Raw genomic sequence first — 17,209 nt, 5'->3', positions numbered from 1 at the left:
TCTGTACTTAATTTTAATCAAAACACCTAATTTCAACAGTTTAAAATAAGAACTCAAGTGCCCAAGTCCCTCATATCGTGCTTGCAGGAAGATTCAGAACATTCCCCAGGAGTTTCTTCTCACTGAAACAGTACAGCAACTTGAAAATTATCCAACATGAGATCTGCTTGAAAGATCTCTTCCTTCTTTCCACACCATGTAAAGAGAATCTGGAAGCTCAAACAGTAATTAGATTTAACTTGATGCTTGCCATTGCAAACTTGCAAAGGCACTTGAAGACTTCTGCAAAGCTGACTCAAAGATACAGTGATGAATGTGGTCAGCTGAAGCAAGGTCAGTACTATATTTCACAGTAATTATCCGCAGGGCAACAAAATATTGACAGTAATATACATACAAAGAAGCGACAAGGAGTAAATACCATCAGACAAGAAGCTTTCCTGGAAGGACACATGATCAGTAATTGGATGGCTCCTTTCAAAAAGGTGCTTGATTATTTGAGCTTGATGGGAGTATATGGGAAGAGAAAATGTCAGCTGTTTAAGAGGAACCCCAGTGATTCCTGGAAGAGATTTAACTCAACATGTCTCTTAAAATTTCATCTTGAAAGCACAAGGCAACTGACATGTTCCTGTTGGCGTGCTGAGGTGAGACAGCCAGGAAAGTCCTCAGTGCATCCTCACATTTCACTTCCCAATCACACAAGGAATTAACCTTGGCACTGAGATTTAACTGGCAGGTTACCAAAAGATTATAAACAGCGAAGGGACTCACTTGGCAAGCCATAGACAAACACTCCTAAAGCGCCCCAAATTGTAACAGAATAGGTTGCTAATAAACAGATCAGTAATCCACAGGAGTAAAATATATCATCATAAATACCTTGATACAAGCATAACTGTGTCTTTACGCTGGGATGTGCTTCATAATTATTTTGGTTTGAAACTGTATCTCATAATGTTTGGTCAAAGATATGAACACACTGTTCACATATCAACATTATCAAACAATTTAATCATGCACTGCAACATTTTGCCAAATGGCTTTCTATGTACGTAGGACTGAATGATAATGTAAAATCTTATAGTTCCTGATGCATTAAAGATAAGAGCTCCATGGAGCTTCAAAGCTGCCCTTCATCAAATACTTTCTCCCACCCACTGAAACATATTGTGTGCTCTCTTTCCATTCTTGTCCTGCATGTCTGACAGTTGTTCTCAGCTTCTGCTATAAGGCCAACTGTAACCATACTTGTAGCATTCAGCTGTCAGAGGACTTGGACAAGTAAAAGCAAGAGCAAATTCAACACAATTGTACTGCTGCAGCAGCACAGGTGTAACGCCACGCTAGCTGCTCTCACAGCTCCAATCATGTGCATTTAGTGGTAACTGACGTGAAATCTTTATGAGGATGCAGCAAATGCCTTCCGCTCCACAGCCTACACACCACTAACCTGAGCCCTGTAAGGAGCACCTCATGCAGACAGTGCTCCTGGAAGACCACAACAGTCCCTCTGGCTGCCTGCAGGACCAGCCTGCCTCCAGTCATGTGTCATCTATTCCCTTCCTTTGTCAGCATCCTGCCCATTTAACAGCAAGCAGATGGCAGAGACCAGCTCTGAAGCAAGATCACATCTGCAGAGGCATCAGCTCATCCTTCATCCTGCCAGACAAGTGCAGCTTTCTGGGGTGCAGCCCCAGGAGCACAGCTGGCTGCTCTCTCCCCTTCCTGGGGAACATTACACTGTCAACACAGCAGCCTTGGCAGTGCCCTGTTCACCATCACTGCCAGCAGCACCAGGCAGCTCCTCATCACACCTGCTGCTCAACAGAGCTTGTAAGGAAAGCCCAAATGCTCGCAAGGGGAAGAAGAGCTACTTGTTAACAACTTCCCAGGCAAAGAAACCACAAAACTGGCTTCCAATCTGCAGGACCAAATGGTAGACAACACAGAACTTGGAAAAGTTGAGGGTTAATGCACAAGATGGGATAAGATTGTTCCTTTCAGGCTAAGCTCTACTCAATGCACTTACAGAAATATTTGGTCACAACTTCTCACCATCCCCTGAAATGATGAAAACTTGCTGAAGCACAGCACTGTCATCAACCTCCTGTGACTTTTTGTGACCTCGTGTGTAGGAGGCAATGCAACACTCATATTACTTCACTTAGGGAAACTCAGCTCCTCGCCTGTCTTCTCAAAGTCAAAAATCATTAGGAATGACATATACAAAAGAATCAGGAGCAACATATATAGACATATAAACATTCTAAAATTAAAGCAACACATGATTTCACTGTATAATTTTGCTCTGAATGCAAACTACATGTCAAATTTTATTTGGAAAATGTTGCTTTCACAGAGCGCTGCTCCTCCAGCAATTTCAAACCACCACAGCAGTTAAGAAATACGAAAATATTCCCATTTGGCATACTGCACATGATCTCTCCAGAATATCCATTCGGAGGCTAAAACTGAAACATTAAATGTCATCAGACACCCTTGTAAAAAAATATATTTCGCGAAAAAAGGTAGTGTTTTCATAGGAAGAGTAGAAGAATCATACCATTACTGTCCCCAGGCAACTGGAAAGCTCTGGCTGAAAAGACTGCTAGTTGGTGTAGCCTAAAGTGTTTCTGTCTCAGTCTCACACTCCTGCCATGCTTTGTCAGGATCTGACGATCAGATTAAGCATACTGTACAAGAACAAGCCAACTCCTAACAGGAAAAGTGTGTCAGCATCGTTTAGCTGTGTCTTCATGCAGACTGCCAAAATATTTAGGGAAGTTATTCACAATAAAAACACCAATTATACTCAGCAGAAAAAAGCTTGCTGGGGTATCATTCCACTGTAATTAAATACAGTGCATTTTTAGCAATTCAGTACATTGGCACCAGTAGAACAGAACTGCTGATAAAAGAAACAGGTTTTCCTGTGAAGTCAGCTTTCAGCATTCATGTTTATGTTTCCCCATCAATTACCATGAACAACATATGCAGAAAACTTGAAAAATACAGATGAGAAACAATAACTTAGAAACAGTGCAAAACTACAGTAAGAACATGCTGTGGCTTACATCAGTTCTACTCATGTGGCACCAAAATAAGCAAAGCAAGTTCTAACAAATAATACTGAAATAATCTCTCCAGGAAGGTGACCCCTCTGCCTACAAGCATGGCAAAATCCTATGCAGTGGTCCCCACTCTTCTTGTAAATACCTCTGGCTGGCTTTTTGCCTTCATGCATCCAGCTCCTGCAGCACTGTTCCTGCTGCCATAGGCTGCAGGAAGGGCTGCAACAGAAGTCTCCAAATCTGTGCCTCTTCTCCCTGGGCACAGCCGTTGTCCTTTCGCCAGGTGTCTGAACAGAACAAATCCCCAAAGTGTTCCAGCACTTTGAATCTGGTCCTAGCCTCTCTCCAGACGAGAGAGTAAGAAGAGAAACACAAGCTCTCTTGTGCTGGACAAGCTGATGAAAAGCATTCCACAAGTTGAAGAACAAGGACTTTTAGCAGAAAATGTAAAGGCATGAGGCCCAGTGTCTATGGTTTTTGTTCACAGCATGCAAACAGCTACAAAACCATGACAACACTGCTCCAAGGGTGACAATGAATTCAGTACATTTTTGGCACCCTAAAATATTGGCCAGCTTGGTTTTAGCTATAGGTCCTGGCATCCAACATTTCTGATTTATTGCATATATTGAACAACGCTGGCTTCCTTTGTCAAACTGGGAATATACAGTAACAATGCAAGAAGCCAGAAATGCTTGGACACCCTGAGCTATCCTGTGCTACAGATAACATTTTGTGCTGCATACACACTTAGCAAAAGAACATTTCACATGTGGGATGAATGCTGCAGCAGTAAGTCATGACTTCTTCAACTCCGTGAAAATCCCAAGGATGTGCATCCATAAAGGGTAACTTGTTTTGTCATGTTACAAAACTGTAATTGTTTCAAATTTCAAGATAAGCTTGTTGTTAAAATAGATTGTGCATTTAGGTGCTTGGAATTAGAATAATCTGAAATATCACACCATCTGTACACCATAGTTAGAAGCAGTTTAGTCAGATGATGAATTCAAAAAGAATCCTGAATAGCTATGAATATAGTAGAATGTATATTTTTAAATGCTTCCATCTACTGTATTTTGAAACTGAGCTGTTTTGAAGTTTTAGTTTGTTTTTCAGTCCTCTTTCTCTCTGCAGGTTTCCAGAACTTTAACTCTCCAGTACTGAACGACTGGGTTTTCTCAGTCACAGCATCTAAATTTAAGCCATGAGTTCACATCTTCCTCCCCCTTCAGGCAAGGAATCATGCACCTTTCAGCCTCCAGCCACCCCTCCCCTATGGTCAACGCCTTCCAGAAGTGGACATATTGAATGTTCAATGTCATACTTCTATTAAAAGAGCAAATTAATACATGAATAAGGCTTACCACTAACGGCAGAACTATGTTTTCTGTTTCATTTTGCATTATACAGTATAATTTCCCACTTTACATTTCTACTCAGCCATGCTTTATCAAATAAATAAGTAATACCAATAGGTGTCAGAACACACAAGATTTAAAGCTCAAAAAGTAATTAAGCTTTAATATCTCAATTTCTCTCCAGTCATTTTTACTTTTCACAAGCCTAACTTTTTTTTTTGCAATTTAATTTACACTCTTAACTCCGCAGCTTTGTATAGATCAACTCTTACAAACTGGCTCCAAAACAGAGAACTCTTAACCATGGATGAGGCTGACTACACTCCATCTGCTTACATTTCTTTTGATGTAACTTCCAATGGAATCAAATGGCCTTCAAAATGCAAACAGTTGCAAAGTCAGAGATGAGAAAAACTCCACTGGAAAGCACCACACTGGCCATGCAGCCAACTTCACATCACAGGGGACGTGCCAGAACTGCTCCCAGGGAGCTCCAAAGACAGCAGAAATAGACTGTCAGACAAACAAGCACTCCCCTAGCTTAATGCGATTGTTCTCCAGAACTTTATCTCAACTGCAGATACAGTAATAGTGTACTCCAGTGAAAAGCTGGCCCCTCAGCTCCAAGCTCAGTCACTGCATGACTCAATGTTCCCCACACCTGGTGAGTCTTAGTGAGCCATGAGGAAGCCAGTGCGTACAGGTGGCTTTCAAGGGGCACTTCTACGATGACGATGGGAGTAAGGAATAACTTTCCTGTTTTAGCCACAAGGCTGCTGCAGACTTAGCAGGCTCCGCAAGACGTTTTCCATCTCCACAATGCCTGTCAACATGTTTAGCCATCGATGAATAAGCTGAGTGAGTTCTTAGCCTCTGTACCATTTATTAATACTAACTCACTAACGGCTTAAAAATAACAGTGCTGCTGGAACGACCAGACTACGTTCATCTGCTTGTAGCGCTTTGAAGGCTTACACTGTTCAATGCTCATGTGAATTGCAGCAGCAGCTTAGGAACAATACTTGTCAGACACTCACTGCTGGTGGGCCACTGGCAAACACATCCAACACTGCAGCTGAAGCAGCACATACGAGGCAGCTCCTGATCTGACCTGGATGGCTTTAATATTTCCAGCAGAGCTGCCAAACTCCAGTGACATAAACATATTGCGTCTCTAGCCAAACACAGTGGCCAGGCATTGGAGATGGGCTCCCTGCAGTGAGCTGCTCAGCCTGGTGCAGGCGGGCTGGGACAGGCTGCAGGGAAGCCACTGCTGCACATAGGGAGTCATGGGGGGGGGGGGGGAGGGCAGGGCTGGAGGGCACCCAGCCATTGTACTCTGAAAACATGTTGAGGATGAATGCACGAGAACAAGTTCCATTCTGAACAAAAGCGTATTCTTTTGTTTAATAGGAAAATAGGCTTACACAATCACACCATCTGCATCCCTCCTAACCCTTCCCCCTTAAACTACTTCAGCCAGCAGTCACCCCCTGCCAAGTCTGAACAGCAGCGGCTCAGAGTAACTGCTACAACTGAAGGGGCAGTGGGCAGGCACACTGCAAGTGACCACACAGACTGTCAGGTTGGACTGCAAGCCAATGGCTGAGAAGGAGCTCTGAACCCAATGAGCCTGCTTCAAGCTGTAATAGCAGGCAAGGCATCCTGCAGGCTTCAAGTCAAGTCCTGAAGGGAGCAGGAAGAAACGCTTCATTAGTCCTGCAGTTTCTAGAGGGCCTTCTTTTAAAGAACAGAGGTAAAGTAAACAGACTTTATACATCTTAAGGAAGCAGCATCAGAAATTCAGACCATGAACTGATTTATGACGGTTTTATATTTCCCAAGTGAGGTTACAAAGTGACACAGAGCTCCTGAGCTCTGACAAAGTGACCAAATAACTTCCTCTTAAATAAACAAACATTTTATTAAAAAAAAAAATAGCAACACAGTGAATTTCATCTGTCTTAAGCATGGTTTTGCTAAAGTCCATCTGTCAGTAGCAAACAATTGCACAGACAAATGGGAATGAAGGAGTAACAAAACAGAAACAAACTACCTGAACTCCAACTACAAAATTCTTTCTTCTCATACACTTAAAAGCTCCTTGCTTTACAGACCAGTATCTTGCTGTGCTTGCTGTTAATGAAGGAAGCAGAGCATTTAGTAATGCAGAGGAGTCTGGGAAAGGCCACAGGGATTTAAAGAGTTAAAGCTGTACAGCCACTGACGTCCCCACAATAAGCATCTCTGGCTCCTGAAGGCATAAGAGTTGTGTGAGGACCCAGGACAGGTCCTCTCTTGGGAGAGACCAGGCATACTACTATTTCCTTTCTGGATTTCTCTTTTTGCCAGAGCTAGACAAAGAAGAAGGGCTGACTTCTCAAATAAATACTATTTTACACAGGAAAAAGCATCCCCATTACCTAGACTTTCCACTGTTAGCACCAGACAGGGCCTCCAACTAGGAAAAGCCACAATGAAAGAAGTTGTCACACTGAGAAGTCCTTCTCCTCCATCTCCTTACTACCGACCTAACTGCACATCCTAGAAGAATTTCATGCTACAAGTGCCAACAATTCCAGATATTTCTGACCACAGGGAAGTACTTAAAACAAAACAAGCCACGAGACTTCCTGATAGAGGTATGGATAGAAATAAATCAGCTTTGTGCCTACCTACAGGAGTCTCAACACAGACTGATCCATAAGCTCCATTGCAAAGGCTGTGTTTCTCAAAATAACTTCCCACTTAAGTTCCTGCCGCTAAACAGTCTTCTGCAGAGACTTTTGTTTCAAGCAGTATTTCATTACTAATTTTATTTCATTCTTGAATGCACTGGGGGAAAAGAGAGGAAGAAAAAAAGAAAAGCAAATGATCTGAAAAAAAGCTGTACCAGGATACAATTTCTGACGGTAATAAAAAGATATCAGTACTCAATGTCTACATATACTGCCAGTGAACTAAAACAATTAGCATAATGTTCTGGAAGCCTTGCCAAAGCTATACAAAAACGTGCATGCTCCAATTAAACTGTACATGAAAAAAACAAATTTGATATGATTGTAAAGAACCTTCAAGCCATCATCTAAATTTGCCAGGCACCAGCCCTCTAGTAACTCAGGCGGGCCCCACTTTGCCCTGGAGAGAATATGCTCAGTCTAAGTTTGGATCAGCAGCACTTTGCACAGAATGAAAGAACGGAACTCCAGCGGGGGGGGGGGGGGGGGAAGCACTGTTTCAGAGTTCTTACTTATGGAAAAAGCAGTGAAACCCTAGACTGCTATGGGATGGACAGACCACCTTGGTTTCCAACATAATAAAGAATTAAAGTGACATTTAGAAATGTCTTTACAATTGTGAGACTACCTCCAGGAAAAAAAGATATCTGTTTTCCCAGTGAGTTATAAAACCGTAACACACTCAATATGGCCTACACTACAAACATTGGGAAAATGATTCTTTTTCAACTTTATCAGAGTTGGATTTGGTTTCTTTTAGCATTTTCAAGAAAAGCACACACAGGAGGGAACAGAGTTCATTAACATGAGGGAAGGAAAGAACGGACATTTCAGTTCCAGTGCACGTCTTCTTCAACACAGACTTACAGCAAAGGGCCTGCCTGTAGCCATCCCTGTCTCCTCACAGCCTCCCTCTCCTTTCCATCCTTTCTCTGTGTGCCACACTGTCAGCTGTTCAGTACTGCGAAACCCTTTTCCCAGCAAGTCTGGAAGTCACCAAGAGCTTGCTTTCTCAGGCACCCTTCCCAGTGGACTTACATAGGGCTCTCATGTTAGGACTCAACAATTCACAAAAAAAAAAAACTATCCCCAAAGTAATTGCAATTAAACAGGATTGTTTATAAAAGCTGACCGGCTCCCATTAGTCACTGAGACACAAGCTTCTACACCAAACTAAACCCAGCTGCATAAAGACCTCCGTGTGTTACCATCAGGAATTTTCATTCTTCCTGAGAACTACAGCTTTGCCCCCACCCCACCTCTCCATACAAGCTCTCCTGACCTCCCTTCATACTCATCACCACAGGGAATCTCCAGCAGATGCTGTTTCTATTTTCTCCTCTGGCACTGGCCCACTTCAGTTCCTGAAAGAGCGCTTATTTATTTACAGCTGACTTTGCCATTTGGAAATACTAACCTGACCCATGGGTGGGATTAACCTGACAAAATTTAGATTCTGTGATGTACATGAGCTCATCATTAGGACAAAATTAAAGTCTGTAAACATCCAATTTGCAATGAATATAAAAAATGACTCTTCTCTAAAATTAGAGGAGATAGTGGAATTCATCTCATACAGCACAGAACCAACACACTAACTCACTTAATGTTCTTCTCATAAAGAATGAGGAAGAAACAGCATACACCAAAACCATTCTGACATTATTCCTGCTGTTCAGCACCAGTTTAAGATGTTTATATCCAACCCCACACCACACGCTTTTCAGTCTACTGCAGCCCCCTGGCACTGCTGAAAAGACAGACCACAGAATCACACTCATCTACCAACTTTCATCAGGCAGCACATACTTGGTTCAATCTAAATGCACAGACTCACCACCATTACTAAAACAGTACAGCTTTTGGGTAGCACAGTGTAATCCAGAGGAAGAGATAACGTTGCAGTAATGTCAAGGTCTTTTCAGAAAATCTAGTAAGCAAAAGTAAGTTAGAAACACAGGTCCCACTTTCCAAATCTACCACATGGCTTTAATGACAATCAGTGTGATATCTAATGATATCACAACATCCAGTAGTGAAAAAGTAGTTCAATTTATTCAGAAAATCATTCTGTGGCCATGTACTGGTGGAATTGAGGCATATTTGTGCTGCAGTAGCTGATAATGCATGATAAAACTACCACCAGGGGCTGTGGGACATGCAGAAATTGGTTCCAGCCTCAGGCTGCTTTTCTGTGCTCTAAAAAACAGAAAATACTGTAAGATCCCCTAACGCAACCACAGCCCTTACTATAAAGGGAGAAAACTAGAAAGCAGAGGTAGAACCTCTCTCTGTGCTACCATCTAACTTTCCTATCTAACATCCCTACCCCAATTCCCTACCTGATGCTATGAAGACAAAGACTTTGGGTAGGAAAGAGGATGTACCTGGTAGGGACATTGGTGGCAAAGCCAGGAATCTCAGGTACGCTCCCAAGTGGTCACTAAGATTCCTTGTTTGGGAACTGCTGCCTTAAAGCAGTGGCCAAAAGAACACAGGAGCAATCAGGCAAGGAGAGGAGGAAAAATATTTACTGAACTGTGCCACAGCTGCAGCCAACACAGACGTACAAGAGCAATGAGAAAAGACAGCCTCAAATGCTATAGCTGGAGCACAGTACACAGCGTTCTACAGTGTTCTTCAATGAGGAATCTCTTGCCTAAAATGCTCCCAGGCAGTGCAATGGCAAGGCTGTACCACAGCACACCAGCCAAAACTAGCTCACACACCAGAGGACTGCGTTTGGAGCTCATCTTCCACTGCGAAGCACAGCTCCAAAGCAGAGCAAAAGGCAAAAGAAAAAAACACAGCATGCTCTTCTGCAAAGAAGAATTAATAGCAATGTAAGCACAGGGAACTTTCAATATTAATAAAATACGATAGTCAGCCTCCATTCAACTGCACTGTACAGAAATCACTATGATTTATGACTTCGGCCTAGATCCAATTGCAATAATCTCCAATTGAGGAGAAAAGGCTGTGTGTGCCTCTCATATTAAGCTTATACCACTTCATGTCTGTGCAGGACACAGGAACAACCAAGGCCGCCTGCTTTACACAGACACAACATTAAAGGAATTAATTTCTAAGGCAGTGGGAAATACTACATGAGAGAACTTTCAATCCCCCAATACTGTCTATTTAATCTAAGCAGCTTAATCAAGTTAATTGAGAGAATTAAGAAAGCACCAAATTCACCAACTATTCTCTAGCCATTCCCAATCCCGTGTTACTCTTCCTGGGCACAAGCTCCCCCGCTGGCACTGCACAATCTATCATCAGCCATTAGGCTGATTACCAGCTATTAGCTTTGCTAAGTACATGTATGAAATTTAAACCTACTTTTGTTATTTACAAGCTATTCGTGTACTGCATATGAAGCAGCTGTACAGTGTTCAGTGTTAACAAGAAAAGCGTAGCTGAATATGATTTATAGCAGTAAAAGTAGTAATTTCCTTTCCTACTGAATATTTGTTTGATAGGACAAACAGGACAGAAGTTTATCATCTTTAATAGCACAGCTGATTCTGTAGGCTGAGGAACACGTAGGAATCCACCAGAATAACAATTATTAATGTAATAAACATAAGGTTCAATTAAAATGTCATTCTAGAAAACACAGAACTGGAATTCTTACAAAACAACAATTTTTTCCCTGTTACAAGACAGAGTGATTAAACTAAAAGATACCCTGCTTTATTTAAAAAGCTAGCTGTTACATACAATAAAAATATCTTCTTGCACCATTAAAGACCTAAATGCAAGAATTCTGCTAAGAGCCTGTCAAACCATACACCCTTGCTGTAATAGTGATCACTAAACTTCCCCCTACAATTATGTTTATACAAGAGACCCTAGCTTTGATTCAAGCACACCACATTCCTTCAGAAACCAAACACAGAACAGCTGTGAAATCAAACCCCACTATATGCAAATATTCAGATCAAAAACATCCAAGCAGAATATCCCTTGTGAAGGCCACTTAAGTGGGAACTCTGTGATGAAAGTTTTATTAAATGTCAGTTATGCCTTGGTGTAAGGATATGCAGAGGAAGCATCCCACACACATTTTTTATAACAGGTGCAAACAGATGCCTGCTCTGCACAGTCTAGACGCTTAAAAGAGTAAGTGTCCGAGTGTCTATATTGTCAGCAAAGTTCCTGGGGAAATGAGCTACTTGCTATACTCACTACTGTGTTTCCTGCATTCCTAATTCAGGCATCTAAATTTAGATGGCAGATTTAGGCAGCATACTTCCCACTCTAACAATCAAAACAAACAAACGATCAAGTCACTTATCTTCATCCATATGCAGAAGCAGTAAAACTCCATGCACAGGCAGAGCAAACTGTAGTACATTGCAGCAGTCTATCAATCTCTGCAACCTAAAGCTACGGGGCAAGAGAAATAGTCTCCTCTCATCTCCTGACACACGCGTTAGTAATTACACATTAGCCTGTGCTCACTACTTTGTGGCATTTCTGCCCAACCTTGGGCATAACTCCCATGAGTTAAAAGCTATTTCACTGCGATGAAAAAATAAAATTTACAAATTAAGGGAGCAAGTTGGCTTGGCTTCATTGAAGCTTCCTCCTCCAGCATCCTCTATTAGCAGAATGGAGACAAAGCACAGAAGTAACGCCAGATCAGTAAGTCTCACGTCTCTGCAGTGTCAATACCTTTCAGCTCCAATTTCCTTTTGGTGTTTTCTTCCAGTAGTCAAATTGTGACAGCCTGACAGATATGGATTTCTTCTTCTCCTGCACTTTTATTCAACTTTGCTGGAATGAAGTGCATATAAGTGAATAAACTGCTAATTCTTGTTAGTCCAAGAGTAGAAAACAAAAGCCAATTACCAATGCTGTAAATGGCTTGCTGGAAAAAACAGCATAAAATAAAAGACCACCCTATTCCTAGACATGAATTCAAGGCAGCAATCTCATCCACTTTCTTCTATTCCCAGCACCACTTAACAGGAGCCACTCCAGCAAGCTAATGTCCCACAACAAGGAGTTCAAGCACACACACAAGTATCTCACAGAAACTGCTGATTTCATCTGTGTCCCTCACCTACAACAAATGCTTACATTTCACATTTCATTTCTTAAAACTGATGAATTTTTACGCTTAGTTGATTTGCTGAATTCATTACCTTTTCTCCAGATACACGTTTTCACATCATCGATAGATGATCACTGTACTTACAATGCTGAATGTTACTTTATTCAAGTCATCAATGAACTACACATAAGATTTTTAAGATAACAAAAAACTGTTATGTTAGCACTGACCAAAGTACAGAGGATCTTCTTTATCTGATATTTTAAACATTTTAAGTAACCAGCAGCCTCAACGTGCTATTTGCTTTTGAATAGGAAAGATGACAGAAAACACACCCTTTTTATCTTGCAACATCAAAAACGAGGACTATATAAATACTTAATGAATGATCAGTACGTTGTGAATTGCAAGTGTGACAATCATAATTAATATTAGCCAGAAGTTAGCAACCTCAGAGACTGACAATACCGAAATCTAAGGAAACAGCAACAGTGAACAGCCATCACATCAACAGTCCTTTTACAACCCTTTACTGAAGACTTAAGACAGAAAAGTTTCAGGCTTTCTACTGCATCTAACTGCTGAGAAAGACCAGCAGATAACACAAAGGAAAAGTTACAGAAGACAGAGCTAGAACAGTCCAGATCCTGGTTACATTTCAGGACACGGACCTACTTCTGCAGGAAGGAAATCCTCATTCTTCTGGCAAGGCAGGATAAAGGTGGGATATCTCTCAAAGTCCATTTGCGAGATGTTCCTTAGGAATTGTTAAAATAGAAAGGGACAGCCCAGTCAAAACAGCACGTAAGTGCATTTGAGTCTTAGGTAGCCAACAAGAACACTTCAGGAAATTCACAAGAAAGTGAATTCAACTAGAGAGTCTCTGCTGTACGGCTCTGCAAGAATTAGTCTGCGGTCAGCTCAAAGATGGATTTCACTGCCATGTTTTATGCTGCACACCAAAGCTTACTTGTCACTCAGCCTCTAACAAATCCTCAAAGATAAAGTTGCTAAGTCACACACTGCAGCGCAACACAATCCAACTGGGCACCTGACACCCATCACCAACAGGATTAGCCCACAGTGTCCAACCCAAAGATACACAAAAGGGAAGGAAACTGCTGCTGCTTAGCCTTGGTTTAAGTTTAGCTGACTTTATTGTGAACAGATCTAGGTCAAAGCTGAACACCCATGTTTCTCACTAAGGGAAAGAATACATATACGGGATGAACTAACTGCATTGGTCTCCGAGGCAAAGAAAACATCCCTTTAAGAAAAATGACATAAAGTCTCAAATATACAAAAAAATGTAAGTGCACTAGAACCTACCATTCCATTTTTGGTCCAGAATTCGGCAAAAAAAGGAAAAAAGTGACTTCTTCCTAATGATCTTGATGTGCAGGCCCAGTCTGTAACAGGAAAGGGGCAGCTGAAATACAGCCATTAGGTTTTAAGTAAATACTGCCAATCGGATTCCGGCAGTTCTTAGCTGAAAGTCCTCCTCAGGCCTCACTGCTCACATCCACTGTTTGGTCTCCAGAAACATTCAGCTGCATCCATGAATGTCAGTGGGTGCCATTTTTTTCCACATGGAGGAATTCGGTTTCACACGTTTGTTTCATATGTATTTCCATGTCAGATGCCATTTTGCCATGCTGCCATCTATTACACAGCAACAAAACATAACAGAATATTGCTGGGAATGTTCAACCTCTGCCGCCATACCACCAATATCCGCCTGACGACATGAGCTAGCATCAAAATTAGGAAGCACTGCTTTCAGAGCAGCGCTCACCCATCAACCAGAGCTCTTCCTATCTTAAACTTTTTATAAAGACATTTTATAAAGACATCTTCAAGTCATTGCTGAAAGACATGTATATGTTAATGAATCTGTGTTGCTCTCAACAACGTATGCAATCCCATGAAAAGCACGTGTGGGAGAGGTAGCTATCTGGTCTGGCAAGTTTCAGTCCACAGCATATGTTTATTTTCTAACAGTAAGTCCAGCAACAGTAATTTACAGAATTATCAGCAAATATTTAGCTATGCATAGCAACCGTACACTGAGCTTTGACTTAAGGCCACTGGTTGAATAACCACATTTTTTTAACCATTGGTTTCAGAGCAGCAAATGGGCTTAATAAATACTTTAAGCCCCCAGGACAACATGTGTGGCCTACATTTCCATTAGCCTCAAGCTGTGTGCTCTATTAGAGTAGCCCAACAAAACGGAACAAAATGAACTGCATCAGTCTAAGCCGAGTTCCACCAGCACAGAGCCCCATTTCACAGAGCGGCCAGCAGGACCAAGCAACACCAACTCGTGCTCCCCTCAGCCAGCCGCCTCTCTTTGGCCTTCAGCCAGGGCTTATGAAGTCCAGCAACATTTACATCAAACCTCTACATTTCCCTTTGTGTATATTACATTAAGAAGAGTACATTTATCGTCACTAGAAGGAGGAAAAGGAAGTGAACAGCAACACTGCTCCACGTTGCTTTGCTCAAGCTGGGATACAGAAAGTGCTCTAGAAGTGCTCTAGAAGCCTCGTGCTTGCAATGAAGTGACGCTGCCAGAGCACGAAAGCACACGAGTAAAGGATGTCAGTGAACAGCAGTAAGCAGCCAAATGAGCTAAAGAGAAAATGCAGTCTAAATGCAACACGAGGTACAGAGCTTTGCTCTGGTAAAGGCATCCCTTCAGCTTCTTTTCACCCTCATCTTGGCGAAGAAGAATTAAGGAGATAGGACAGCTGGGTGCCTAACCCTCCTGCTAATCACTTTAATTAAGTATTTTTAACTGTAAATTTATCAGGAAACCATGCTCTGCTTTTCTATTCCATTGTGGCTACTGTAGCTTTAGTGTGTAAGCACAGGCCAAGTCTCCAGCTGTCTCACTTAAAAAAAAAAAAAAAAAAAAAAAAAGATCCAATTGAAGTAACCCTCAAACAGCACTCTGAAATCCAGCACAGAGTTTCACTGTGCCAAGTATTCTCCTTCCCCCCAGAAAGAGGGCTGTGACCTATCCACAGAAGAAGGGCAAATGGTGATTGCAAAAGAAAATAAGACAAAAAGAGCTGGCTTGATTTTTCTAGATATATGGAAAATCCATTACAGAAGTTCACAGAGCAACAATGAGGCCTGATAAGTTAATGAGCTTCTGCACGTGAAGTCATGGGAGAGGTGGCCCATGGCTCAGAAATTCCTGTGTGGTACAGGACACAAATCATGAGGATGACTAATTTGGTCAGATCAAAAAGCACCAGCTCTGATTGCTTCAGGAAGCAAGATACTCAGGCAGTACTTCACTAGAGGGTTGGGGTTTCGTTGTTTGTTTTTGCCTTTCTACACATAAAACAATAAAAAAACCCAATGCAAATAAACAAAACCCTCAACTTTCAAGGGTTACTTGGAAAAAGCCACAACTTTGATTACATCAAAGCCCCAATCCTGTTGGACAGGAAGCCTGGGGCTTCTGAAAGGGCATCGGTAACATTAACAAAGGCAGCCACATAGATGCACTGGTGCTGGATCTGCAGGATGGAGCCCAGCAACACCCATACACCTGTAGCAGGGCTTTGGCAAGGCCGTGAAGCTCTGCTACTCATCCTCGTGATGTGGGAGCTGTCAGCCTGCACACAGCCTGGCACAGCCAGAAGCAGGACTCTGAGGCATGTCAGCCACTAAGAGAACCAGCTAGTACCAACGCCAGTCATAACACTTTAACTCGTTAAGAGAATGTGTGGTATCTAGCATTATTCTGTCAGCAGCACCAGACAATGTCGCAGCAATTTGATATTCGCATTCCTGACAGGCTGCTTTAGTTACAGAAACAACATTAAAAATGCAGCATCCTTCAAAATAGTTGGAGAAGCGGGGCAAGTTCCAGCCCCAAGCACAACAAACGGCTCCACGGGACTGGCTCCTCCCTGGAGGACGAAGCCTTTCACAGCCAGCAGACACCTTATCAGGGATCCTTTCTGTCACCCGTGGCAAACATGCTGTGAAAATATCAGTCACAACTTACACACTTCAGCCAGTATCAAACCAGCGACCAGCCATCCCCACGCAAAGGACACTTTCCCCGCATAGCACTCCAAGCGCAAGTACTGAACACAAAGGAACAGAAGCGACTCGCTGCCAGCACGGACGCTGCCACATCAACTTCCTCTGCCGCGCTGACACACAGGCGATCCTCGAGAATGAATGGGGCAGAGCGCAGCGCGCAGTTCTCCAGCCCTCGGCCGCAGAATCGCTGCACGCCAGCACCGCCAGCAGCAGGACTTTTTAGAACTAGAGGACGAATTCGGGCAGTACTTTTCTTTGTGGCAGGTCAAGCCTCGCGTACGAATCGAGTTGCCTCTTCCCCTCACTAAGATGGCTCAATATTTCCAGCCAATCTGAACGGTGAAGCCGAGGTTTTAGTACCTGAAAAAGCACCAACTAGAGATTGCCAAATACTGGCTTACGGCAGGCGTTACACAGGAGGGTCTGTTTTCACCAGCGTAAAGTCAAATCAACACAAGTTTATAAGAAACCTAAATCTTCAGCTAAGCTAACATGTAGGAATAATTCTCTTCCACAAGTCAAATAAGTAATTTCTTCTTCAAAACGTTACATTATTAAACAGCAAACATTCCAGAAATGCATTTCTTCTAACACCAGCGTGGAAAACAGCACTGTGTAAAAAAGCACCTCGTCTCCACAGACCTCCCATGCAACAAAACACAGAACTACCACAAGCAGACGAACCTATCCGCCCCAAACTTACCATAAAAGAACCATCAAAGCAACTCTACGGATCCGCTACGCGACCAGAAGGGCAATCCAGAGGAGAGGACGCGAAGCGTAAGTAAACTCAAAGAAGGCCGAGAAGAAACTCGCCGCGACTCGCAGGACAATTTTCCCACGCGGCGCTCCCCGTGGCAGGAAGACCCCGCCGCGCCGAGAGCTGCTGCCCCGGGAGGCGCGCAG

At 42.6% G+C, this 17,209-nt stretch overlaps 1 protein-coding gene across 1 annotated transcript in view; it reads right to left on the bottom strand.

Annotated features, from left to right (window-relative positions):
• Positions 1–17,144, bottom strand: part of SPSB4 (splA/ryanodine receptor domain and SOCS box containing 4) — an 86,043-nt gene extending 68,899 nt beyond the window's left edge. The window contains exon 1 of the mRNA XM_042821117.1: positions 17,007–17,144. The gene's annotated coding sequence lies outside the window, so the exon portion shown is untranslated. The remainder of the gene's footprint in view (positions 1–17,006) is intronic.
• Positions 17,145–17,209: the final 65 nt, after the last annotated feature.

This window comes from Centrocercus urophasianus, unplaced genomic scaffold, assembly GCF_019232065.1.
Source record: "Centrocercus urophasianus isolate 14NV4802_14NV808 unplaced genomic scaffold, USGS_Curo_1.0 seq_19, whole genome shotgun sequence".
NCBI lineage: Eukaryota > Metazoa > Chordata > Aves > Galliformes > Phasianidae > Centrocercus > Centrocercus urophasianus.
This window is presented reverse-complemented; position numbering and strand designations above follow the sequence as displayed.